The sequence below is a fragment of the Felis catus genome, chromosome B3 (genome assembly GCF_018350175.1).
Source record: "Felis catus isolate Fca126 chromosome B3, F.catus_Fca126_mat1.0, whole genome shotgun sequence".
NCBI classification, from domain to species: domain Eukaryota; kingdom Metazoa; phylum Chordata; class Mammalia; order Carnivora; family Felidae; genus Felis; species Felis catus.
Window position 1 is genome coordinate 94,677,981 of NC_058373.1, and position 27,168 is coordinate 94,705,148.

The following is a 27,168-nucleotide window of genomic DNA, read 5'->3' on the forward strand; positions in this document are numbered from 1 at the left end:
TCCTTCTGCCTGTTGCTGTCCAGTTCTCCCAGCACCATTTGTTAAAGAGACTGTCTTTTTTTCTATTGGATATTCTTAACTGCCTTGTCAAAGATTAGTTGGCCATACTTTTGTGGGTCCAATTCTGGAGTCTCTATACTATTCCATTGGTCTATGTGTCTGTTTTCGTGCCAATACCATGCTGTGTTGGTGGTTACAGCTTTGTAGTAGAGGCTAAAGTCTGGAATTGTGATGCCTCCCGCTTTGGTCTTCTTCTTCCATATTACTTTGGCTATTCAGGGTCTTTTGTGGTTCCATACAAATTTTAGGATTATTTGTTCTAGCTTTGAGTAGAATACTGGTGCAATTTTGGTTGGGATTGCATTGAATGTGTAGATTGCTTTGTGTAGTATTGACATTTTAACAACATTTATTCTTTGAATCCATGAGCATGGAATGTTTTTCATTTCTTTGTATCTTCTTCAATTTCCTTCATAAGCTTTCCATAGTTTCCAGCATACAGATCTTTTACATCTTTGGTTAGGTTTATTCCTAGGTATTTTATGAGTCTTGGTGCAACTGTGAATGGGATCACTTTCTTTATTTCTCTTTCTGTTGCTTCATTATTGGTGTATAAAAATACAACTGATTTCTGTACATTAATTTTATATCCTGCGACTTTGCTGAATTCATGTATCAGTTCTAGCAGACTTTTGGTGGAGTCTATCGGATTTTCCATGTATAATATCATGTCGTCTGTAAAAAATGAAAGTTTGACTTCATCTTTGCCGATTTTGATCTAATGTAGATACGAACATTCCCACAATATAGATGGGGAAATGAGACATAATGGAGGCCAAGGAAATTCCACAAGGTCGTATGGGTGATAAGTGAAAAGCATCTCTTCAACACTAAGATCATGCCTGTTTGTAAGATCTTAATCACTCACTAATATTGTCTCAAAATAAGTTTGCACTTTTTAAACAAATAAGTGGGAAGATTCTAGAAAGATAGCAGCAATTACAATATAGATCTTGAAACTTCTCAGGTCTCCATGTTAAAAATAAACAAAAAACAGCATCTACATGGTAAAAGTAAAAATTATCTTAATATATATATATGTATATAATAAGACAATGCTTAATTATAAGCTATTCTAACTCTGTCATTACCTGTGTCCTTAAGAATGAGAATTCTTGGTGTGGAATAGAGGAGATACTAATAAGGTGAAGAAGTTAGGTTAAAATCTGTAGTCTTGAATTTGAGTTGGAATTATTAGTATAAGTCACACATATTTTATCTTTACACATATACATATATATGTAATATATATGTATATATGTATATATACATATATGTGTGTGTGTGTATATATATATATATATATATATATATATTTCATGCATATGTTTATATATATAACTTAAAGATTTACCAATATACCAACCCAATATTCTAAACACCCAAACTGTAGTCTTAAAATATCGGTTCCTTTAAAAGAAACAAAGCCTTCTTGGAATATTTTTATATCTGGTCTGGAGCAGAAAATGTATAAAAGGAGGTAGGAATTATACAAGATCTGACAATAAGATCTCAAGGAAGTTATAGAAGATCACTATGGTCATATTAATAGAACTCAAGTGCCAAACTAAAGAGTATCCTACTGGCCAAAGATAGGACAATTTGCAATTTAATTGGTATATGAAATAAAATGTATAGATGCCCATCAAATATGGTTATAATCTTCAGTTCAGATTGATATTCAAAAAAACAAAATAGGTTAACTACTGTATGACAAAAAATGAATGTTACTATCTTGGAAACTGCAAATAAAATGAAAAAAATATCAGTCACTTTTTCTATCTTTTCACATAAAATTATTCCAGATAATAACATGACAGAATTAGGGGCGCCTGGGTGGCTCAGTCGGTTAAGCGTCTGACTTCAGCCAGGTCACAATCTCGCAGTCCGTGAGTTCGAGCCCCGCGTCAGGCTCTGGCCTGATGGCTCAGAGCCTGGAGCCTGCTTCCGATTCTGTGTCTCCCTCTCTCTCTGCCCCTCCCCCATTCATGCTCTGTCTCTCTCTGTCTCAAAAATAAATAAATGTTAAAAAAAAATTTAAAAACAACATGACAGAATTAGAATATAAAAATTTTGCCAGTTCCAATGAATTAATGCATCTGGGCAATGAACATTTAAGAGTGCCAACATTACAAAAGGAGAAAAATCAGACTATGTGCCTGAGAATGAAAAAATGTTAACAGTTTATAGTTTTGCCAAAGGAAATTAATACAAGCCTAATGAAGTCTGAATCCAGCTGCCACTTTATTGGAAATAGAGGACCCATAAACATGCAGAGTTATATTATGAGTATGTCATCAGCAAAGTACAGATTTTGAGAATTTCTATAGGTAATATCTGCTGAGTTATCTAGGTATAGTTAATCTCCTGAGTTCCTTAATAGGTATAAAATTAAATGAAAAGAAAAATTCATTGGAGCCTACAAAAAGATTAAAAACAAATACCAAGTTAAAAAAAAAAACATGGGAAAGACTAAGGTATAGGGTCTAGAAATATATCATTTGATTACAGAATTATTAGGAAATGCAGGAAAGGGATTACTATTAGGATAGTGGTTATTTCAGAGAGATCATAGGGGCTGTGATGGGACAGGGTTCAAGAAGGGAGTAGCTAGCAAAATTCTATTTTTTATTCTCAGTGGTGTTTGCAAGGATGGTTACCATATACTAATTAGTGACGCCACGTGTTTGCTGTGTGTGTTTTTCTAATTTTGTTTTATTTTAAAATACGATTTTAAAAAGTATCAAAAATAAGAGCTCCTAGTGGTCAAATGTGGAACAAAATAAATAATCGCAGTGTTGAATTATAACCCCAAATATAAAATAAATATGCATGAGTCCATGCAGGCATAAATAAATGATTGGACAAATCCAATAAATGAGAGAGAAAGGATAAATCGCTTTTATAAGCAAATTCCAAATAATATGTGTAGATACTATCCCTATAACAAAGAAGAGCTTAATCCGTCTCCCTTTAATTTTGGGTTAGACTCAGTTCTAACCAAGATTTAAAGAAAGGTAAAAATGGTAACTGTACAGTGGAGAAACCTGGCAGACACGACCTTACCAAAGTGAGCAAGATTGACATCATCAGTAATTAGTTATATTTGTATTTTACCCCTGGTATGATGCTCTGTGAAGGTATCTTCTTCTCTGTGGTACTCCCTAACATCCATAATTTAGTTCTGATCATTAAAACATATTTGACAAACCCAAACTGAGAGATATTCTACAAATTATCTGACCAACACAATTCAAAATGACAAGTTCATAAAAAATAACAAGAAAAGATGGTAATAGAAACAGTAATAGTTTGTGGAGTTACCTAAGGAGACCTAACTGCTAAATGCAATGTGGTATCCTAGACTGGATCTTGAAATAAATAAAGGACATTAGTGAGGAAAATAGGTGAAATCTAAATAAAGAGAGTTTAGTTAATTATATCATAACAAGAGGTGCCTGGGTGGCTCAGTTGGTTAAACGCTCAACTCTTGATTTTGGCTCCGGTCATGATCTCACAGTTCATGGTTCTTTGTCTCCTTCTGTCTCATTCCCTCCCTACTTGTGCTTGCTCTCTCTCTCTCTCTCTCTCTCTCTCTCTCTCTCTCTCTCAAAGTACATAAATAAACTTGAAAAGTAATATCATAACAATATTTATTCCTGAAATTTGATACACGATAGTTACATAAGATGTTAACATAGCTGGAAGAAGGTTACATATGACTTTGTACTATCTTTGTAACTTTTCTGTATCTCTAAAAGTGTTCAAAGTCAAAAGTTAAATGTAGTTTTGACAGAACAAAAAAAATTAAAAGAGTTTTTTTGTTCAAAATAAAAATATATTTTTAAAAAATATCTCCTCCCCTCACTTGTGACATCTATTATTTTATTCAGTCATTTAATTAATTTTGAAAATTTTACTTTGTACATGTCAAACATTTCAAGTCTTCCTTTTTAATCCTCATATGAATTTTTCACTGAATTCTCTCGTCTTCATTTTGTTATGTCTCTCTGTCGTTGCATCTTTTTTTAAAAATTTTTAACGCTTATTTTTGAGAGACAAAGCGTGAGTTGAGGAGAGGCAGTGAGAGAGGGAGACACAGATCTGAAGCAGGCTTCAGGCTCTGAGCTGTCAGCATAGAGCCCAACATAGGGCTCCAACTCACGAGCTGTGAGATCCTGACATGAGCAGAAGTTAAAGGCCCAACAAACAGTCACCCAGGCGCCCCTCTCTGTCATTCCTCCTTAAAACATCTGATATCCATTTCAGCTCAGAAACTTCACTGCACAAACTCCTTCAATAATGTCCTTGCTTCTTTTTTTTTTTTTAATGTTTATTTATATCTGAGAGAGAGACAGAGACAGAGACAGGGGAGGGGAAGAGAGAGAGAGGGAGACACAGAATCAGAAGCAGGCTCTAGGCTCTGAGCTGTCAGCACAGAGCCCACAGACTGTGAGATCATGACTTGAGCCAAAGTCAGATGCTTAACTGCCTGACCACCCAGGCACACCAATAATGTCTCTATTTCTTATGCCACTGTTAACTACACCTCCCTATACACCGGTCTAATCAAGTTTCTACATTGTATCCATAGTATGGTTTTTGATCATACCGCTATCGTCTTAATATTCACACACATGTACATGTACACATGCACACATACAAACATACTGTTTTCAACTCAACCCTTATAGGCTAACTAAGCAGGAGGTCTTCATTGGTCCTCCTTGAAAGATCTTTAAAGATGGCAAAATCTGGATCTGAAATACCTTTGAATCATATACATAATTATATTTCCTGACTGCACCCAGGGCAACCCATTTTTCTTGTCTTCTGCATATAGCTTGTATTCCTCAGCAACATTTCACTAATTGCTTAATATTTTTACCTTAAGTATAGAAAGTTTTCCCCTCCTTTGATACTAAATTACATGGCATTAAAAGTGTGAACAGTGGAGAAAAGTTAGTAAAGCTTGTCAAAAGCCCGTAAAAAGAAATAAAATGAAAACAGATTAAGTATTTATATGAATGTATTATATTCCTATTTGAAGTTCTTCGGGAATCCCCACATATTCATTATTCTGGTAGTTTATTTTATGCTAAAATGCTGTTGAGGCAACAGAGTAGTTTGCAAAGAATTAATGAGATTTATAGTACTTTATAAATTAAAATTATGGAATATTACCTAATCTTATATTTCCCATAGCAATTATGACTTCTATTATTTAATGACAAAGCATAATATTATACATATTTCTGTGTGGACATGCAAACTGATATTTTAAAAACTCACATTTAAGAGCACTTATATATTTTTAAAAATATATATTATTTACAATATGAAATATATTTTTACTGAATTAGCTATAAATCATGAGATCATCTAGCTAAAAATACAATGAATTGAATAAAATGATATTCAATTATTCTTTTTTTTTAAGTTTAATTATTTATTTTGAAAGAGAGAGAGAGCACACTTGTGCACAGGAGGGGCAGAGAGGGAAAAAGAGAAATCCTAAACAGGCCCTGCACTGGAAGCCCAGAGCCTGGTTCGGGGCTCAAACAGGGGGATCATGACCTGAGCTGAAATCAAGAATGGGGCAGTTAACAACTGAGCCACCCAGGCACCCTCCAATTACTCTTTAAAATAATTTTTTATAACCAAGAAGCTATAGTAGTTTTCTAAATAACACATGGGGAATTTTAGTGTCCCTGAGATCAGTTTGTAATATTTTATTAATGAGTTTCCTGAACATGATTTTATATTCCAAATGTGTATATAATAAAATATAGCTATTTGTTAAATGAATAGTTTATTGTAACTGAAGGAATATTAAACACACTGAAACATGTGGGTTTTTTTTTAACTAATGTTAGATAACTATTGTATGTATCTTGTATAAGCACAGCCACAAATGTAAAACTCAATTTCTGCATTGGGAAAAAAAAAACAAAAACATTTTTTAGAGATCAAAGTCACAATGGACAAAAAGATCTTGTGAAAACAGGCTGAGTGGGCTATAGACTGAGTATAATCAAAGTATCATTTAGCAATAGCACTGGCTGAAGAGGAGATTAAAATTGGAAATATCATATTTGGCCTTTTACTTATGATTTATACTTTTGTAAATGATATGGAGAATAATTCATCCAAACTAAGCAAAGGAATCTAAGCAAAATAACTTACTGCCTCAAACACCAACAGCCAAAATTTTTACTCTATTACTATGTGACCAGTCATGGAATATGAAGGATTCCTCAACATGGATGTCTACGATGAGACACAGACAAAGTTCTACTTCCTAGAATAACTGCTAATATTATTTGTAGTTTACACACACACACACACACACACACACACACACACGATACAACTGTTGAAAGACTTAAATACAGTTAATGTATCATTAATATCTGAGATGTTATATAAACATACAATTTGTGTATATTCTTGAGTGATACAAGAGAAAAACAATTGAGAACTAATCAGTTCCTAAATTTAAGATCTCAAAATTATATGATCTGTTTAGTTAGTTCATACTAACAAGAGAAACAGAAAAGGGGAAAACATTTATAAAAATAATTTTATTTAAATTAGACATAAGATGATTTGGTATACAGTTAATAATTTTTCAATGACTTCTGTGGCAATAAAACATTGGTTTCTTGTGAAGTGAACGAAAAGGCACATTGAAAAAGTTATAATCTCATTAAAAGAAAACCACTGAATAGTACATGCCAACTGTATGCCAGTGATCCTTGAAGACAAGTATTAAGCACTTAAAAATATAAATTACAGATTATTTATGGTTATAAACAGCATCAGTATTACCACTTCTTCATTTTCTTTTTTTTAATCTATGAACATTTTTTATATTTAAATTTTAGTTAACATACAGTGCAATACTAGTTTTAGGAGTAGAATTTGGTGATTCATCACTTACATACAACACTCAGTGCTTATCACAGCAAGTGCCCTCCTTAGTACCCGTCACCCATCTAGTCCGTCTCCCACCTGCCTCCCTTCATCACACCTCAGCTTGTTCTCTATCATTAAGAGTCTCTTGTGGTTTGCTTCCCTCTGTTCTTTTCCCTACCCCCTTCCCATATGTTCATCTGTTTTGTTTCTTAAATTCCATCCACATACAAGTGAAATCATGTGGTATTTGTTTGTCTCTGATTTATTTAGCTTAACGTAATTCATTCTAACTCCATCCATGTCATTGCAAATGGCAAAGTTTCATTTCTTCGTTTTCATCTTTTAAATCATACTACCTCTTAATTGATGATTCTATTCTCATGATTTAGCATACTTATTTTATGATTTGTTCTTTCATGAAAATGTTCTTAGAAAAAAATTCTAAAATATTAGATAGATAGATAGATAGATAGATAGATAGATAGATAGATAGATAGGATATTTTCTTTATTTATTCACCCGTCAGACACTTATATTGTTTCCATACTTTTGGCAATGTGAATAATGTTAGAATGAACATGAGGGTGAAAAAAAAAAAGAAAAAAGAACAAGAGGGTGCAGGTATCTCTTAAAGATACTGATTTCATTTCCTTTGGATATATACCCAGTGGTAGGACTGCTGGATCATATGGTAGTTCTATTTTTAAGGAAACTCCATACTTGGGTTCAATTGTTCGTATTTATTGATTCTGAGCTTTCTGTCTCCTTGGTTTGTTTCTCTATCAGATCCAATATTGTTTTCTCTAATGTAGTTTCTCCTGTGTGCTCTCATATAGCACTTTTTGTCCTATCTTATTACCTAACCCCATGTGTTGTAACTTTGTAACTTGGTATTCTTCTGTTCTCTTATATCTACTTTAGACTTTAGGTTCCAAGGGGGCAGGGACTTTGTAGTGTGCACTCTGCCAGTGCCTAAAGTAGATTACTTATAAAAATGTACTCACCAAATGTTAATATCTGACAAGGAAAGAAACTTGAAGTCTCCCTTTCAAAATATTTTAAGGTATTTTGCTTTTTTTCCCTCAAACTTCAGAATTATTTTGTTAAGCAACTCTCCCACAAACCCACTGCAATTTTGTTGGATATAATACATGAACTCATTAGAGAATACAATATGTAACTTTCAATGTGGTTTCAATATTGAATTTATGACTTTCTATTCCTAATGATAGAATGCAATTTTTTAGATTTCTTTTAAGTTTCTTATAAAATTTAGCATTTTTCTTTATATAGATCCTACATGTTTCCTCTGTAGTTTATCATGTAGTACTCATTATTTTATGAATTAAATACTTTCCTGTTACATTTCTCAACTGGTTATTGCTGGTATAATGAATTCTTACTAATTTGAACAGTTTTGTATTTTATTTTCATGAGGTTTCCAGATACATAGATTAAGTAGATTTTTTACATTTATATAGTTTTTCTGATTTTGAATAATCTGATTTCTTTCTGCATTATTTATAGGCCAATATTTCCAGAACAATATTAAATATAATTGGTGGACATTATTTCTGTTGTTTTAATTTTTACGGATATGACTCTAAAGTTTCAACATAAAGTTTAAAGTTGGCTCCTTGCTTGACATAACTTTATTACGCTAAAACCGTTTTTTTTGTCTTCTTAGTTTACACATAGTTTTTTCTAAATACTGACAGTTTGAACCAATGTACTTACTGCTTATTATAGGTATTTGAGGTTACTATGAAAGTTGATATAGTCCTTTCTATGAAAATGTCTTCCTATCCTTCCAAAGTAGAGGAAGGAAAAAGTGGAAGGATAGTAGGTCAGGGATGCTGTCGGTGAGGGAAGCAACCAGAGTACCGCCAGCATGTTGACCTCTGATTCACAGAGCTTCCAAAGTGGAATTTATTTTTTCCTTCATTAAAGGAAAACACATATTTGTTGAATCAACCAAGTAATGAATATAACTCTTAGTACTTAGTGCCTATGATGCTTCAAGGATTGAGCAAACGTTAGCTATTCATGGATTGGTTTTAAAACTATAGTCATCTAAGATGCCTGCATCAACTTACTAGGTTTCTTATTGGTTTTAGCCAAAAATTATAAACTGGACTCACAGAATGTTGCCATTCAATGGCCGTTGTTTGATCTATACAGTGTTTTTAAAATTAGTATATTTTCTATAGATGTCTATCTTATTACTTATTCATAAAAATTAGAAGACACATGGTATATATATTCTCATATAACAACCTGTAGCTTTAGTTTGCCGTAGTCCCCAGTAATCCCTGTTGCCCTATTTCCATTCAGTTTACCAGTACAATCTTTTTTTTATTAAATTTTTTTTTCAACGTTTATTTATTTTTGGGACAGAGAGAGACAGAGCATGAACGGGCGAGAGGCAGAGAGGGAGGGAGACACAGAATCGGAAACAGGCTCCAGGCTCTGAGCCATCAGCCCAGAGCCCGACGCGGGGCTCGAACTCACAGACCGCGAGATCGTCACCTGGCTGAAGTCGGACGCTTAACTGACTGTGCCACCCAGGCGCCCCACCAGTACAATCTTAAAGGCATTTTAGGTTGTGACCCTTAAATTAAACCTTTGTAAAAGTGGATTATTTAGTCAGATTATTTTGCCTTAGGTAGTTTAACATCAATATTTTATACAAGACAATATTCGAATTATAATTATTTTTAAATATGCATTCAGAATCCCAGTCTTATTTCCAATAAATGGGTGATAAAAACAATCTGTAATATTACTGGCAAATGACTGCTCAGAGACAGAAAGAAAATAATTTCTTTCAATTCTATAGAATTTTGCAGTTAAAAACAATTTTCCCGTGGTGTCAGTTGGTTTCAGTTGTGTTTCAGTTGGTTAAGCATCTGACTATGGCTCAGGTCATGATCTCACAGTCCATGGGTTCAAGCCCAGCGTTCGGCTCTGTGCTGACAGCTCAGAGCCTGGAGACTGCTTCAGAATCTGTGTCTCTGTCTCTCTCTGCCTCTCCCCTGTTCGTGCTCTGTCTCTCTCTCTGTCTCAAAAATAAATAAACATTAAAAAAATTTAAACCATTTTCCTGTATATTTTTTCTCTAAATGAACAGATAAGAATGTGTCTGGATCATTTTTTAATATTCTGTAATGCTTGGCATGGTGCCTTGCACAGAGTAAATATCCAGTAGATATTTGTTACAAAATATATAAAATAAATGACCCACTAATGGTTTGCAATACCAGAAAAATATTTGGGGTTTAGATAATAAGCTTTGATTATTTCCAAAAGCACTTATCATGGTTGTAACTTTCTCATCATTAGAACAAAGTAGAACAAAGTCACATTTACAAATGGTTGAAAAAAAAGATTGTACAGATATCATTTGCTGAAAATACATACATTTTTCCAGTTCTTGAGCAGTTAATTTTTATTGCAAAAAACACATTATGGGAAACAAATGTGATTCTAGAAAATGATTTTAAGAATTATACAGGAATCTGATTCTTGAGATTAATTGGCTAGTTAAGTGTTTTCAAATGGGTCAGATTTCAATGTCTTGAAAAGCCAATTTCAACCAAAATAAACGTATCAACTCTAGGCTGATAGAGATCAATCACTTTATTCAAGCAAATACTTCAAGAAAAACAAGGGAAGAGACACTTGAATAGAAGTCCCAGATCTAATCACTTTAGCTTTATCCTTAACGTTCCTACTTACAAATTGGTTGTAATGTAAGTATCTTTGCCTTTTAAATTCTTTATTTTACTACAAATATGCCAAAGGGTTGAAATGAAATTTCATGAAAAGACAGAGGACAATGCAAGTACTGTTGCTCACTTTGGCAAGGACTAATTTCTACAAATTTAGTCAGTTTTGTTCTTAGCCTTGGCTTTATAGTAGAATCATCTGGGACATTAAGAAAAAAAAAAATGAATGTCTGGTTCCCATTCATGCAGATTCAGATTGGATTGATCTGAGGTGCATCCTGGGCATGGGAATTTTCTCTTGATAACTGTTTCAGTTTATTTGAGTATGCAGTCAATTTAAAAAAAAAAAAACACTGTTCTCGTCCATGATTCTCAAAATTCCATAAATATCCCGGTATATCTTATCTTTTCTCACTTGCAGGTGAAAACAAAAGATGCTTTCTTTGCTGTAAATTGCATGCAATAGAAGATACATAGTTTAACAGCAAGAATGGTCCAGGAAAAGATTGTTTTAAACCTAAAGTTAGCAGTGTCTGATTCTGTTTATATTTTCTTGACTATCCCATTTCTTTCCACCTCTTGAGAGACCGAGATGTTTTCATCCTGCCATTTTCAAATACCCGTGGTTCTGTATCTGTAATATGTCTATAGCCTTTGTTCTGATATGTTATCATTCTTTTCCTATGCAAAACACCCACATCAACAAAAAGCAAATGTTACTTCTCGCTTGCTCTAAACATTACATTGCTAAACTTTCCACAGCTTGTGTCACAATCGTCACCATATCTCACCTCAAATATGCTTTTTACGAGCTTCTATTGAATTTGTTGAAGAGGCAAATTTTTATTCTACCCTTCAAATTTCTTCTAGCTGTTCTAAGAATTAAATTGACATGAGTCAGATTAATAGGAGAAAAATAACAAAGTTTGACTTTGTTTAACCAAAGTTTATATGCGCATGGAAGCCTAATACTGAAATTGCAACCCAAAGAAATGACCACGACAGGCAGTTTTTACACTTTTGAAGCAAAAAGATAATAAACCTGTGAGGAATTTGACAAGACAAAGAAAACCTGTGTTTGGTAGCTTTGATTAGCTACAAATCGTGATTATCACAATTTGATTCATGAAAAGTAACAAAGTTTGTTTATATAGCCTTCTGATACTTTACACACCTTATCTCTGGAAATAAGAAAATCTCTTTATCTCCTGGTACCTGAAAGGTTCCCTTCACAGGGGAGGGGACAGAGGAGGGTCTCAGTGTCCTTCTTGCACAGGCTATGTCTTAAGTAACTTTTATTTAAAATAGTCAACAAGCCAACATGGCACATTTGGGTGGGGGACATTGACCTTGGCCCCTTTTATTTGAAAAAGCACTTTAAGCACTGTGGGCTTGTCTCACTGAGAAATAGGAGTCCCTGAATGATTACAGAGAATACAAATTCTCCAACATATCCAGGACATTTCATCCTTTGGTGTGCCTCAGGAGACCACTGATGGCATGATAGCACCCCCAGGACCAATTTTCAGATTTGAACAATATTTAACACAAGGTAAACTATACCCTTGTGTCAATGGCAGGACCTTGTTTTGGGGCATCTGGGTGGCTCAGTCGGTTGAGTGTCCAACTTAAGCTTGGACCATGATCTCTTTAACTAAAGAACAATTTTACTATGAGAGAACGGTATTCCTCTCGTGTGTTGCCAGTTCCAATCCACCTGTCTGGTACAGCTGGAGATGAGGTCAGGAGGTGTTACTACAAGGATTTGATAAAGGAGTTGAGATTTATGAACTCTTCATTACCCAGGTAGGAATTAAGGTATTTACACCTCATTCTGTTAAAATGCTTTCCTAATTCATGTAGCATTTAGTATTATGTCTATTTGAAAAGAGTCTCTCCAAATCTGGCCTTGTAAAAAACAATATGTTCTTGGGGCACCTGGGTGGCTCAGTCTGTTGAGCATCCAACTTTGGCAGGTTATGATCTCATGGTTCATGGGTCTGAGCCCCACCTCGGGCTCTGTGCTGACAACTCAGAGCCTGGAGCCTACTTTGGATTCTGTGTCTCCCTCTCTCTCTGTACCTCCCCTGTTTGTCCTCTGTCTCTCTCTCAAAAATAAATAAACATTTTTTAAAAAGATAGTAGGACCCTATTTTAATTTTGAAACTCACTTTTACCTGGCAGGATGGATTCTAATAAGGTTATTCAGGCTGAAGTGAGGCATCATTCTAGAGCAGCAATTCTCCAAGAGAGATCCCCAACCAAAACCATTGGCATCATCAGAGAACTTGCTAGAGGCCGAAATTCTTAAACCTAAACACACACTTATTGAGACAAAATCTCTGAGAGTGTGGCCCAGAAATCTATGTTTTTACAAGTCCCCTAGTAATTCTGGTATATGTTAAACTTTTATGAGCACTGTCCTTAAGGGAAGATGGTCTCCTGGTACCTAGAATCAATGAAATCCAACCCATGTCAGAGTAAGGAAAAAGAGTCCAGTGAATATTCATTTGTGTCCTTGATACTTTCAAGGAATTATGAAGTCTAAAAAGGAAACATGCACCCAATATAGGGGAAAATAAGTCAATAAGACGGTGATTACAGGGTCAAATCTCAGTTTGCTACAGTGCAAGAGAGTTTTTAATGGTGTTACACAGAAAGTCACATGGCATTCATGTCTCTGTATCATAGGATGTGTAAGAGGTTAAAACCAATATGGAACTTAATCTTTCTGTCAAAGGAATTGAGATATAATACAACTCCATCAGAACACCCAAGAATCTGGCCAGGGGCACAAATATGTCTAAAAGAGACAGAGAACAGAATACCACAGTGCTAACTTAGTAGATAACATTTCCAGGAAGTAAGTCACTGGGAGAAGGCATTTTCAGAGTGCCCAGGAGGAAAGAGATACCAAGAGTTCTATGAAACTAAAAAGATAGATAACTCAAGCTCAAGAAATGTAGTCAACAAAGACCTTGTATTTATGTCCATCCTTCTGCCCCTCCCATCCCCCACAAAATCTCTATTGGCTCCTTTTTTGTTACGGAAAAATATTAGTTTAAAATTTGAGTTTGACAAAAGGACTGCTAAAAGGATGGAATAAGGTATCATAAGATAATTAGTTATGTCTATGCACTAGTCATGTCTGTCCACTGAAAGAAAGGGACAGAAGATATTGCACAATGGTGAGTGTGAACCTCCATATGTGGCAAATTACATACATGCAGGTATTAAAAGTCTTATACAGGAGAAGGCTGGTGATTTCAATAGAGTGGGTGTGGATAGCAGCTATTTCTACCAGCAGAAGTTTGGGGGATTTGAAAGTGCAGTTTTCAGCCTCATTGTCTCCTATCATGTCATGATCGGACATGTGTCATAATCCCCCACTCCTTTCACTTAAAGTCCTGGAATGGCTGAGCATTTAATTAGTGCTGCAACTCTTAGAATCAAGACATGAGTGTAATATTCACTTCTAGATGCCCTATTGCAGTAGGAGATGGGGTACTTCTTGAAAGCTACTTTCAAAGTTTTCTGATTTTCCATTTGTGTTCTGTGTTGGATATTTACAGCCTTAACTGTCTCCTTCTCCCTAGGGCTTCTTCTCTAGGGCTTTCAGAGGAAGCTGTAATATTTATAGTCATTTTTGTCGCCATAGTGACTGACTGCCATAGCTACTTTATCTCCCAGTACTTTGTCCTCCATGTATATGCTAGCTTATGCACCACTAGCGATAATTTGAGCAATAATGGTCTCACTAGGTGGCATGGTTTCCAGACATGCAATTATCTCTCAGAAAGGAAGCTGCTGATATGCTTCCCAGAGAAGGCTCCCAGAATCTCCATCTGAGAGCTTGTCCTAGGGCGATTATTGCCTCCTACCACTGCCATCAGTCAGGGCCCTGGCAGAAGTCCTGTGGACTTGATACAATATTCATCAATTTCACAAACTCACCCCCCTCCTGTCTTTCAGTCTTTTGCTGTGCCTCCCTATTGCCAAACCTAAGTGGAAGCCAAGGGGTAGAGAGCTAGTTGATACTGTCCATTGATGCCTCTGAGTTACAAAGGGGAAGATGAATCTGGAAAAGTGGAAGATATCCAATACACCTACCATCTGAGCTGTAAACATAATATTTGATTTCAGTTTTCTTCCTTGATAGGAAAATCACCATGTTCATTATGAAATGTCTAATTCAGATGCTGACATCTGCTTTTCCTTCATCACCCAAGTACAGAGAGCAACATGGCAGGCCTGTCACTGCTATCCTTAGAAAGGCCTGCTTGTCAGATTGGCCCTCGGCCATGGTCTAGAAATTTGGCTGAGAAAAAGTTTCTCACAGTGACTTATAATTTTGCTAAATGACAGGAGTGGCTCATTGTGCCTAACCTGTGCAATGCAATTGATGCTATGTATCTGCTTTCTTTCTGTGAATATGGTTATGAAATTATGATTAATTTCATTGATTATGGTCAATTACGTGACCAACTCCCAGTAAAATTCCTGGAATACTAGGTTCAAGAGAGCCTCCCTTTTATTTATTTTTATTATTTATTTTTTTTAAATTGTTTTTCAACGTTTTTTATTTATTTTTGGGACAGAGAGAGACAGAGCATGAACAGGGGAGGGGCAGAGAGAGAGGGAGACACAGAATCGGAAACAGGCTCCAGGCTCTGAGCCATCAGCCCAGAGCCTGACGCGGGGCTCGAACTCACGGACCGCGAGATCGTGACCTGGCTGAAATCAGACGCTTAACCGACTGCGCCACCCAGGCGCCCCGAGAGCCTCCCATTTAGACAACACTATATACATGTTGTCACAGCTAATTGATGACGGAATTAAGCTCACTTGGTGTGACTCCACTGGGAGGGGACTGTTGTATGCTTGTGCCTGATTTCCTCTGGACTTCACCCCATGCATCTTTTCCCTTTGCTGATTTGGTTTTGAATTCTTTCACTGTAATAAACTACAGTCATGAATAAGACTGTATCTATGCTGTGTCCTTTAAGTCCTCCAAGTAAATCATTGAACTTGGGGGTGGTCTTGGGGCCCCCAAAGACAATAATGTATGCTAATGTTATAAAAGCATAGGTAGAAATTGTATTCATTCATTCATTCATTTAAACCTTTTGAGTGACTTCTATAAATAAGGTAGCCACTTTTTGTGTTTAGGAAATGCCTTTAAAAGTTAAGCACTTTCAAAATCTATAGTTTAGCTATTTTACAAAGTTAAATGTCATTTTCAAGTAGACATAAAACTTCTTTGTTTTATATGACCATTATTCTATATTGCTATCTGAAACAATCAAACACTGTAAAAAAGAAAATTTAAGTGTTTGAATAAAATGTCATGGTCTATCAATAGCATTATTTCTCTGGAAGATAAGACATGAGATCATAGTGACATTTTTCTTGTATTGCAATTTCTCCAAGTACTGAAACAAATAGTAGGAAACAGGGTACCTGCTTTAGGATCAAAGTAGTAATGGCAATCTTTGTGTTGCTAAATCTAAACCTATTTTAGTTTATGATTAACAAATTTCAGAGATAACTTTATGTAGCTTATATGTCAATAAACGTAAGATCTAAATATATGCTTATTAAAAATTGCATCAAATAACCTTATTTCTTGGGGTGCCTGGGTGGCTCAGTTGGTTAAATGTCTGACTTCAGTTCAGGTCATGTTCTCATGGTTCGTGGGTTCGAGCCCCACGTCAGGCTGTGTGCTGACAGTTCAGAGTCTGGATTCTACTTCAGATTCTGTGTTTCCCTCTCTCTGTGCCCCTCACTGTTCACACTCTGTCTCTGTCTCAAAAATAACATTTAAGGGGCGCCTGGGTGGCGCAGTCGGTTAAGCGTCCGACTTCAGCCAGGTCACGATCTCGCGGTCCGGGGGTTCGAGCCCCGCGTCGGGCTCTGGGCTGATGGCTCGGAGCCTGGAGCCTGTTTCTGATTCTGTGTCTCCCTCTCTCTCTGCCCCTCCTCCGTTCATGCTCTGTCTCTCTCTGTCCCAAAAATGAATAGTAAACGTTGAAAAAAAAAATTAAAAAAAAAATAACATTTAAAAAAAGCCTTATTTCTTATTCATGATTACCAAATGTCCTCCTTAACTTTTCCTCCCTTTAACTTCTTTTAAAATCTTTACATATTGACTGAACTTTTTTTGCACTGTTTATTTTATTTTTTTAAATATGAAATTTATTGTCAAACTGGTTTCCATACAACACCCAGTACTCATCCCAACAAGTGCCCTCCTCGATATCCATCACCCACCCTCCCTGCCTCCCACCCCCCATCAACCCTCAGTTTGTTCTCAGTTTTTAAGAGTCTCTTCCGCTTTGGCTCTCTCCCACTCTAACCTCTTTTTTTTTTTTTCTTCCCCTCTCCCATGGGTTTCTGTTAAGTTTCTCAGGATCCACATAAGAGTGAAACCATATGGTATCTGTCTTTCTCTGTATGACTTATTTCACATAGCATAACAGTCTCCAGTTCCATCCACGTTGCTACAAAAGGCCATATTTCATTCTTTCTCATTGCCACATGATATTCCATTGTGTATATAAACCACAAATTCTTTATCCATTCATCAGTTGATGGACATTTAGGCTCTTTCCATAATTTGGCTATTGTTGAAAGGGCTGCCATAAACATTGGGGTATATGTACCCCTGTGAATCAGCACTCCTGTATCCCTTGGGTAAATTCCTAGCAGTGCTATTGCTGGGTCATAGGGTAGGTCTATTTTTAATTTTTTGAGGAATCTCCACCCTGTTTTCCAGAGCAGCTGCACCACTTTGCATTCCCACCAACAGTGCAAGAGGGTTCCCGTTTCTCCACATCCTCTCCAGCATCTATAGTCTCCTGATTTGTTCATTTTGGCCACTCTGACTGGTGTGAGGTGATATCTGAGTGTGGTTTTGATTTGTATTTCCCTGATGAGGAGTGGCGTTGACCATCTTTTCATGTGCCTTGACTGAACAACTTTTAGTATCAGTTTTAGATTTTGAGGTCTGTGTTTTGTTCTAATTTCAGCAGTATCTGTCTAACATAACAGAAATCTAAAGAATCCTTATGCTCTTCAATGAACCTTTTTCTTGCATATTTTAAAAGTCTATAACCGAGTTTTCCACCTCTAATCATATGGAAAAAAACATTTTTAGAGTAAGAGAACAAAAATACAAACACAAACTAAATGAACTGTGATCTCTTAAAATCTAAAATGTACCTTACAATTATTTTTCTATACTATGAATCTGACAACTAAATAGTTTTGTCATAGACAAGAAACATATATGAGATAGATAAGAAGATATATATTTTAATAAGGTGTAACATTTTGAGAATAGATGTCTTTCTTTTTAACTGGCCACAAATGTCAGTGGTGTATTGTATTGAAACAGATTAGTTGTTGACCTTCAAGAAGATGTGATTTTTACGAAATACAAAGTCCATGTAGTCATAGTAAAATATTGTGACTATTGGCCATTTCATTTATATATAGTGACTCTAGGAGAAAGAGAAAGAGAAAATTGGCTTAAAATATTTACATAACAATAAAAGGAACCAAGTTCACTGGTGATACGTCTACGAGATACGTATATATATCTTTACCCAACAAGATTATGGACTCTTTCATCTTTTATCCCTTTTATCTTTGAAATAATAATACATTTTTGGAAAACAACAACATTTGTGGAAGAAATTATTTTTCACTGGGGAGTAAGAACAGTGATATTTTACAATGAAAACATTGAGGAAAGAAGAGAAAGAGATGTTAAGGTCAAGACAGTTTATTCATATACAGTCTGCTGTTTTTCAATAATATCTTTTCTCCTGAAATTTCATTGAAAGCAAAACAGTGGAAACTTCTTTTTTTTTAAAAGTTATGTTTAATTAGTGTCACTTAAGAAAAAATCTGTAATGTAAGAGTAGTAGAAAGAATTCATGGAGAGGAAATCAAAAGATATTTCACTATCCATATGGGGAATATAACCCAATGGATTAGGTCTAGCTGTGACCACAGATGTTTTCTAGCTGGAGGCATATGGTTAGTTTTAACTTAGAACATACATTAAACAGCTTTCTTCTCTAAAACCTCAGCAGTGATCTCATTTTATTTTCAGAATAGTTTTCACAAGTAACGTGAATCTAAAATGTATAGTAGCACATATATATTATAAAACTAATTGAATGAAAACTTGCTACATTTTTATATGGAAGAGAAGAGGTCATGCATTACATGGCAGCTCTCTTGGGTAAGAATATCACAATTAATTTGATGACTTGACTCGTGCTAAAATATCAAAAAAAAAAAAGTCGACCATCTAAGGAACTCTGTTGGTAACATTTCTTTATCCTTTTACTTTTGACACATTTGTTTTTAAATTAAAAAGAATACATTCTTAGAAAAACAAATATAAAAATAGCTACCTTGGTTTAGAAATGGCGGTCTGGTTGATTATTGGATAAAAATTGGAGTGTATAACTAAACTAGGCCAAAAATTTTTATCATAGTCTACCTTATTCTCTAGTGAATCATTTTACTCTTATAATAGATGCAACCAAATATTAGATTTATCACAGCTTTTTCTTGGATTATTTCTTTCTTAATATAGAATTCAATGAGTCACTTGCTTAGGCAGCAAGAAAATCAATACTGCAAATAAACTCATTTTTTTCCACAGAAATTCCCAAGAGAAATTATTCTATGATCCAATAAATTTCTTATTGATGAAATATATTCTATTACCTAGTCTAAATATATACTTAGTCATTTTGCCCCATAATACTTAATTATATTGCCACCCTGTCTTAACAGTGTAAATCATTTTCTTTCTTCTTTGCGGAACAGAATTTTAAGTTTCCCTGCCTTAAAATTCTTATGTATCCTTCCAATTAGGATCAAAAAATATCAAGGCAAAAATTTTCCTCTAAAACCATAAAAATCAACACATAAAGATATTTATGATTTCCAGCATCATCACGTTCCAAGAGACAATATCCATTCTTAATGAGAATATTTTGTCATCTTTATTGAATCTGGGAATTCCTGGAAACACCTCAACCAACAGAACTGTTGGCTACATAAATTATGTAATTGTTACTTTGACAAAGCAAAGGATCACTAACCTGCATAAGAAAAATCTAGTTAGTTAAAAGGTGATAATATTTCCACATTGATTCAGAATAGAAAATTTCTTGTCCAACTTAGAAGGTCATTATCATTATCCTCTTCACAAATTTAACCAGAGAGTTTATCAGGTTTCTCTATGATGACTAAGGTTGTTACAACCTTGGTTATGATTTTTCACTATACACATGCTTAGCAAACAGTCTCTGATTTTGTTTGTTTCCCTTGTAGAGTTCCTTACAAGTGATCAGGCAATGTTATGTGAAGTTTTTATCCAGTTGTCAGTTATACTTAGCAGCATAAACTAATACATTTTAAGAATAAAAACCAGTGTTTCAGGATGTCATTTAGCCTGTCTGTTGTCACAAAACCCAGTTACTTCAAGATGTATTAATAAAATCAATTTTCTCAGTCTGAACATTTAAATTTTTTTTAATGTTTATTTATTTTTGAGGCAGAGAGAGACAAAGCATGAATGGGGGAGGGTCAGAGAGAGAGGGAGACACTGAATCTGAAGCAGGCTCCAGGCTCTGAGCTGTCAGCACAGAGCCCGACCTGAATCAAAGCCTGAACCAAAGGCTTAACCGACTGAGCCACCCAGGCACCCCAAGCAATGATTATTTAAAAACCATTTCAATATTTTAGGCAAGAAATGATGAGGAAGTGGAATACAACCAGTGGTAAGAAAAGGATCTTAGTAACATACTGGAGGAGAATTAAATAGGATTTGGAGTTAATCTGGTATGTGTTTGGGGATCCTTAATGTATATAGGGTGGTTAAATAAACATAAATTAATAGGATAAGGAGGAGCTTGTAATGCTAGGAAAGAATGTATGACAGGCTATGAGAATTGGGAACAGAACTAGAACTAGAAAAGAATTGAAATAGAATTGAGAATATTTATTGTTTAGAGAAGAAAAGGAATCAAAAGCAGCATAAAACGGAGAAAGATAAATTGGGGGAAATAGTAAAAAGACAAGAGAGAGAGAAGTATCATGTTAGTTCTCCTTAGATCCATAATTTAATTGCTACACCATTTTTTTTTGTAATTAAGTTGTCAATAATAATACTTACAATTACTATACCTTTTTTTGATAACTGGAATTGTGTTCAATGAATTCACACACACATACACTGCAAATATGTTTTTAATCAATTCTTTATAGACAACCAATTGTATTGACTTTGTATTTAGCATGATGTTTCTAGCATCCTGGGATATTGTTGAATCTACTCAGTCTATTTAGTAAGTAGTTCCATTCATAAGGATTTGCATTGGAGGGATTTAACTGGTTATTGCAATCCCTAAGAATCAGAAGCAGATATCTTTTGTGGGAGGAGATAGTACTTTTCCCCTGGACTCAGCAATTATCCGTGGTTGCCTATCACTTTTCTCCCATTCCCCTTATTTCAGAAGTATGCTTTATTGACCACATCCACAGCAGTGGAAAAATAACTCATTTCATTATTCCATTATTCATTATTCCATTTCTCTGAGGACAATATGGCATGTGGTCAAGGATAATAAGAATCTTATCTTAAGATAAACCACACATGTAGGTGTGCAAGCATGCACACACACATACACATACACACACACACACAGAATGTTTTCTACTACTATTGACTAATGTTGTTTACTACCAATATTAACAGCCATTTAATCTGCCTAAACAAAGGAAAAGAATGAGTCCAGAATCTTAGATTACCTTATATGATTTGTAGGTTTTACACTTCACTATTTCACAGGTTAGCATTCACTTCATAGTCTATGTGAACTGTATTTTCTAGAATTTGGTAGTGCATATCCTGTGGGGCTGTAAGGATTGACCTGCTAATGTATCCAAGGGAAAAGAACTACAGAGTGTGAAAGAAAGCCATGATAATCACGTTTCAATTGGATCTAGCTGTGCTGGAAAGTAGTTTCAACTTTGGGCTTCCCAATGATATATGTGTTTACATTCTTATGTCTTATTAGCTTAAACTAATTTGGACTAGTGTTACTGAAATGGAGAGTGCTGAATCTTTTTGCATCAGAAAAGAGTTTGTTCAGAAAATGTATTTACCAACTATTTATTGAATGCTTATCGTGTGTGAGACTCTGTTCTTGGTACTAGTTGTAGAGCAATAAACAGAATTGAAAATATCTGACTTCATAGACATCATTTTAGTGGATATAATTTTCGTAGAACATCAAGAAAAAGAAACAGCAAACAAGTTCCAGGGATAGCTTCCTAATCAAAGCCTAGAGAGGGGGAATTCAAGTATCGTCTAGATTGATATTAAACAAATGGTGGAATATGCTACTGATTCAAACTTTTAGATGTCAAGAGGTAACATAAAATGATGAAAATAAAATTCTTTGGGAAAATCAGGAGATCAGAAGATAAGCTCCTTTAGATAAGGATTACCTGTATGCATTTTCACTTAAGGTGATACCCATTTTAAACAGAATGATTTTGCAAAACTCAGTGACATATATTTTTTTTGAACTGTGGTGATATCAAGAACTCTTTCTTTCTAAAATTTTTTATGTTTATTTACTTTAAGAGAGAGACAGAGAGGGGAGCCTGGGTGGCGCAGTCGGTTAAGCGTCCGACTTCAGCCAGGTCACGATCTCGTGGTCCGTGAGTTCAAGCCCCGCGTCAGGCTCTGGGCTGATGGCTCGGAGCCTGGAGCCTGTTTCCGATTCTGTGTCTCCCTCTCTCTCTGCCCCTCCCCCGTTCATGCTCTGTCTCTCTCTGTCCCAAAAATAAATAAACGTTGAAAAAAAAATTTATAAAAAAAGAGAGAGACAGAGAGACAGAGAGAGACAGAACACTGTGGGGGGAAGGGCAGAGAGTGAGAGGGAGAGAGAGAATCCCGAGCAGGCTCCCTGCTGTCAGTGCAGAGCCCAATGCTGGGCTTGATGTTGCAAACCATGAGATCATGACCTGAGCTGAAATCAAGAGCGAGATGTTTAACCGACTGAGCCACTCAGGTGCCCCTGAGGAATTCTTTCATTTTCCAATTAAAATTTATATAATTTTGCTACCATGCATATTGTTATCATTCTTGGTTTGCATATCATGTGTGCCTATCAACTGTAGGATATAATTTTTGTTTTTAAAAAAAGATGTTTCAATGCCCAGATGTTTAAATTTGAATTAGATGATAAATACTTTAATGAAAAGAAAATGTTTCTTGAAATAAGCTGTTGATTTAACATTTGCTGTAATTTTTTTCATTTGCTGCAATTTTTAATGTAGATATCACTTTGTTGGAAATATAAAACTGCTTAAGAATGTAGTAGCTCATCAATTGTGTATCTTACTGTATAAATTTTTCACTGTCTTATGAGAAATGTGATAAAATTTAACTAGTAGTAAAAACATACAACGTCTTATCAAAAAATCTGCTAGCTTTCCCTCTAATTTGCATGTGCTAATGTGCTGGTAATTTACCATTTCATACCTTTTTTCACACTACAGATGATTTTTTTGATCAGGCACAAAATCTATCATATATTGAGTGAATTTCTAGGTGTCATGCCCATGTTTTTAGTAGAGTTTTGTTGTAAGAAAAATTTTAAATATATTATGATATTGTGGTAGTGTATTGCAGATACGAATATTTCTAAGTTTCGGGGCACCTGGGCGATTCAATCAGTTAAGCATCTGACTTCGGCTCAGGTCATGATCTCATGGTTTGTGAGTTTGAGCCCTGCATTGGGCTCTGTGCTGACAGCTCGGAGCCTGGAGTCTGCCTCGGATTCTGTGTCTCCCTCTCTCTGCCTCTGCCCCACTCACACTCTGTCTCTCTCCAAAGATAAATAAACATTAAAAAATTTTTTTGAAAAAAAGAAAATTTCTAAGTTTCATTCGCTAAGGAACATAGTCAAGTAAATGGATTTTCTATTAATGAAAGAGATCTACCTAGAATCATGTAATTACTGAAATGTAAATTTATACACAATACATTTGAGCCACCCTGTTTTACTGATGAAGCTACTGATTTAGTTTGAAATAAACTTGAGTTCTGATCTCCGAACTAAAGCTCAAGTCTGATTCAAGTTTAGTAACCTTTATATGACTATGGGTGACAAATTTTTGTTCTAGATGAAACTCCTATGCATTAGTAGTAGCCATGGCATTGAAGCTTAGCAGGATAAGTGCAGGAATTCTGACAAATGTAGTTGGTTATTGCAGAGTTTTTGCCAGGATTATACAACATAATAATGCTTTCAGGCTAGAAATTTTATTCAATGCCATTGAGCTACATGAAATATTAGCCTATGTTAATCATCCTGTGGCCAAGGTTCACTAAGTAATTCTATAAACACTTGTCTTATCGAAGAGAAATGGATCAATCTTAAAGCCTCATCTGGCAGACTTCACTTATTCATCCATCTACTTATTCATTCATTCATTCATTCATTCAGGAACATATCAGGAAACTAGATACCAGGTAAGTAGAAATGACTAAGACGTGTGTCCTGATCTCACTGTCTAGGAGAAAAGATAGATGTAAATAAATGACTAAAAAAACAGTGCATAGGGTATCATTAAGAAAATTAAATTGGCATACCTCAAAAGGAGAAAGTCATGTACAAGGTTAATTGCCAAGGTACACATGCTTTCTTTAAAGTGTTCAGCATAGAGCAGGGTGCCAGTAGCCACGACATTTCCTCATCTACACTGGTGGATGTGACAGCACTGCTTTCCCTGAAGATAGTGCCTTTGGGAAATGAAAGACCTTTTGTCCTTATAGAACAAACGGTAATTTCTGATCTACTGGTGACTAAGACTAGGTAAGGCCTTGGCATCTTGCACAATAGGTTTTCAATATATGAACTTTGGAAGGACACACACACACAAACATTGAGACCAGAGAATTCTGTCCCTGACCCTCAAAAATCCATGTCCTTATCACATGCCATGAACTCAAAAGTCTAAGGCAAAAGCCTCATCTAAATATCATCTAAATTATATATAGAAGAGACTATAGCTGTGAACCTTTAAAAAAACACACGCTATGTATGTCCAAAGCAGAAAGGTAGGATAGGCATAGAATAGATATTCCCACTCCAAAAGGAAAAAATAGAAAAGAAAAAAGGAGTAACAGGCCCAAAGTAAATCTAAAACAATTTTTAGAGCAAACAGTGGAGCAAACAGCAATAAATCCCTATCCTCCTTGGCTCCATGTCTCACCTTCTGGACCCACTAGGGCAAGAGTCAGATCCCCAATACTCCAGGCACCCCACCTGCATGGATTTGCTGGGAACAGCTCATGATGCACCTCTCCCTAGCTGGATTGCACTTTGGTGCCTGCAGATGGTCCTAGATTGTGGGGGCACCACCCCACCCCCAACCCCTTGCCATGGCTCTGCTTGGCATTACCCTAGTGAAGACCCCCTGCCACAGGCATTCCTGAAACAGCCTTCTGCCTGAGCTGCACACCCATGCCTTCAGGCTTCCCAATCCTTTAAAATCTAGGTAGAGGCAGCCACACTACGGGTGGTTTGCTGGGTGCAGCAAAACTGTGTCATGGCCCACCGGAACGGTGGAGGAGCATGGCACCAGAATGCAGATGGTCCAGGCAGCAGCAGCCCCTCCTTTGAAATCATTTTGCCCTAGTCTCAGCCTGTGATGGTAAGGGTAGCCCTGAGGATCTCCAGATACCTTTCAGGTCATTCTTCCATTGTCTTCCTGAATGGCTCCTAGCTTCTGTTGAAATAGCCAACCCATTCTCATATCTTTATCAAATTTGGCTACCCCATCTTGTTCTCTCCCAAGCAAGATTTACCTTCCTTTTAATATGACTAGGCTGAAAGTTGTACAAATTTTAAAATTCTGCTTTTTAAAAAAAATATTACTGAAGTTTAGTTGACAACAGTGTTGTATTCCTTTTCAGGTGTGCAACATAGTGATTCAACCCTGCTTCCTTTTTGATTAATAATTCTCAATCTTTTCTCTCTTCTTACATCTTACTATGAGCAGTCAATGAGGACCCAGGCCACTCCTTTAACACTTTGCTTAGATATTTTCTCACACAAATACCCAATTTCGTTGCTCACAAGTTCTATCTTCCAAAAACATTTGGACATGAACACAACTCAGCCAAGCCCTTTGTCACTTTCTATTAAGAACTGTCTTTCCTCCAGTTTTCAACATGTTCTTCATTTATATATGAGACCTCAAAAGAAGGGCCTTTGCCATCCCTGTTTCTGCCAACATTCTGTTCACGACCACTTTGGTATTCTCTAGGAGGACTGAAGCTTTCTCTACAGCTCTCCTCTCCTCTTAAGCCCTCATCAGAATTGCTTTTAGTGGTCCATTCACAGCAATGTAGTCTTTTTCTAGCATGCACCTCCCAACTCTTCCAGCCTCTATCCCTTCCTCACTTCCAAAGCTACTTCCACATTTTTAGATATTTTTTATTATAGCACCCCCACTTCTTAGTACCAATTTCCTGTCTTAGTTCATTTTGCTGCTACAACAAAATACCTCATATTGGCTGGCTTATAAACAACAGAAATCTGTTTCTCACAGCCTACAGCCTGGAGACTGGAAGTCCAAGATCAGGGTGCAAGATGGTCAGGTGGGGAATCCTCTTCCCTATTGTAGATTTATGATTATATCTTCATGTGGTAGAAGGGGTGAGCTAGCTTTCTGAGACCTCTTTTATGAGGCATTAATCCTATTCCTAAGGGCTTTGTCCCCTTGACCTAATTCCCTCCCATTGGCTCCGCCTTCTAATGCCATCATTTTGTATTTGTCATTAGGTTTCAACATGTTAGTTTTGGGGGGACATAAGCATCAGACCATAGCAAGCCTTGAGGTATCTTGCCCCTGAAGAGAATAATTTATGTTTCAAATCAGCCAAAATTATCACAAATAGATAAAAGCAGGTGATAATATAACCGCAAAGTTCTAGTCTTAAAAATGAGTGATCTTATGGGGCACCTGGGTGGCTCAGTCAGTTGAACGTCTGACTTTGGCTTAGGTCATGATCTTGCGGTTCACGAGTTCGAGCCCTGAGTTGGGCTCTGTGCTCAGAGCCTGGAGCCTGCTTCAGATTCTGTGTTTTGTCTCTCTCTCTTTCTGCCCCTCCCTTGCTCATACTCTGTATTTCTGTCAGAAATAAATTTAAAAAAAATTGAAAAATTTTGAAAAAATGAGTGATCATACATCATTCACCTCTTCAATAAATTATTATTAGGTATTCACCATGTACCACACACAAGGAGGAAAACAGTGAGCAAAAGTAGAAATGGTACCTGCCCTCACAAGTCTTACAAACTGTTCGGTAAATGTACCAAATGTGGCCACTCTGTATTGGCCCCTAGCTTGTTTG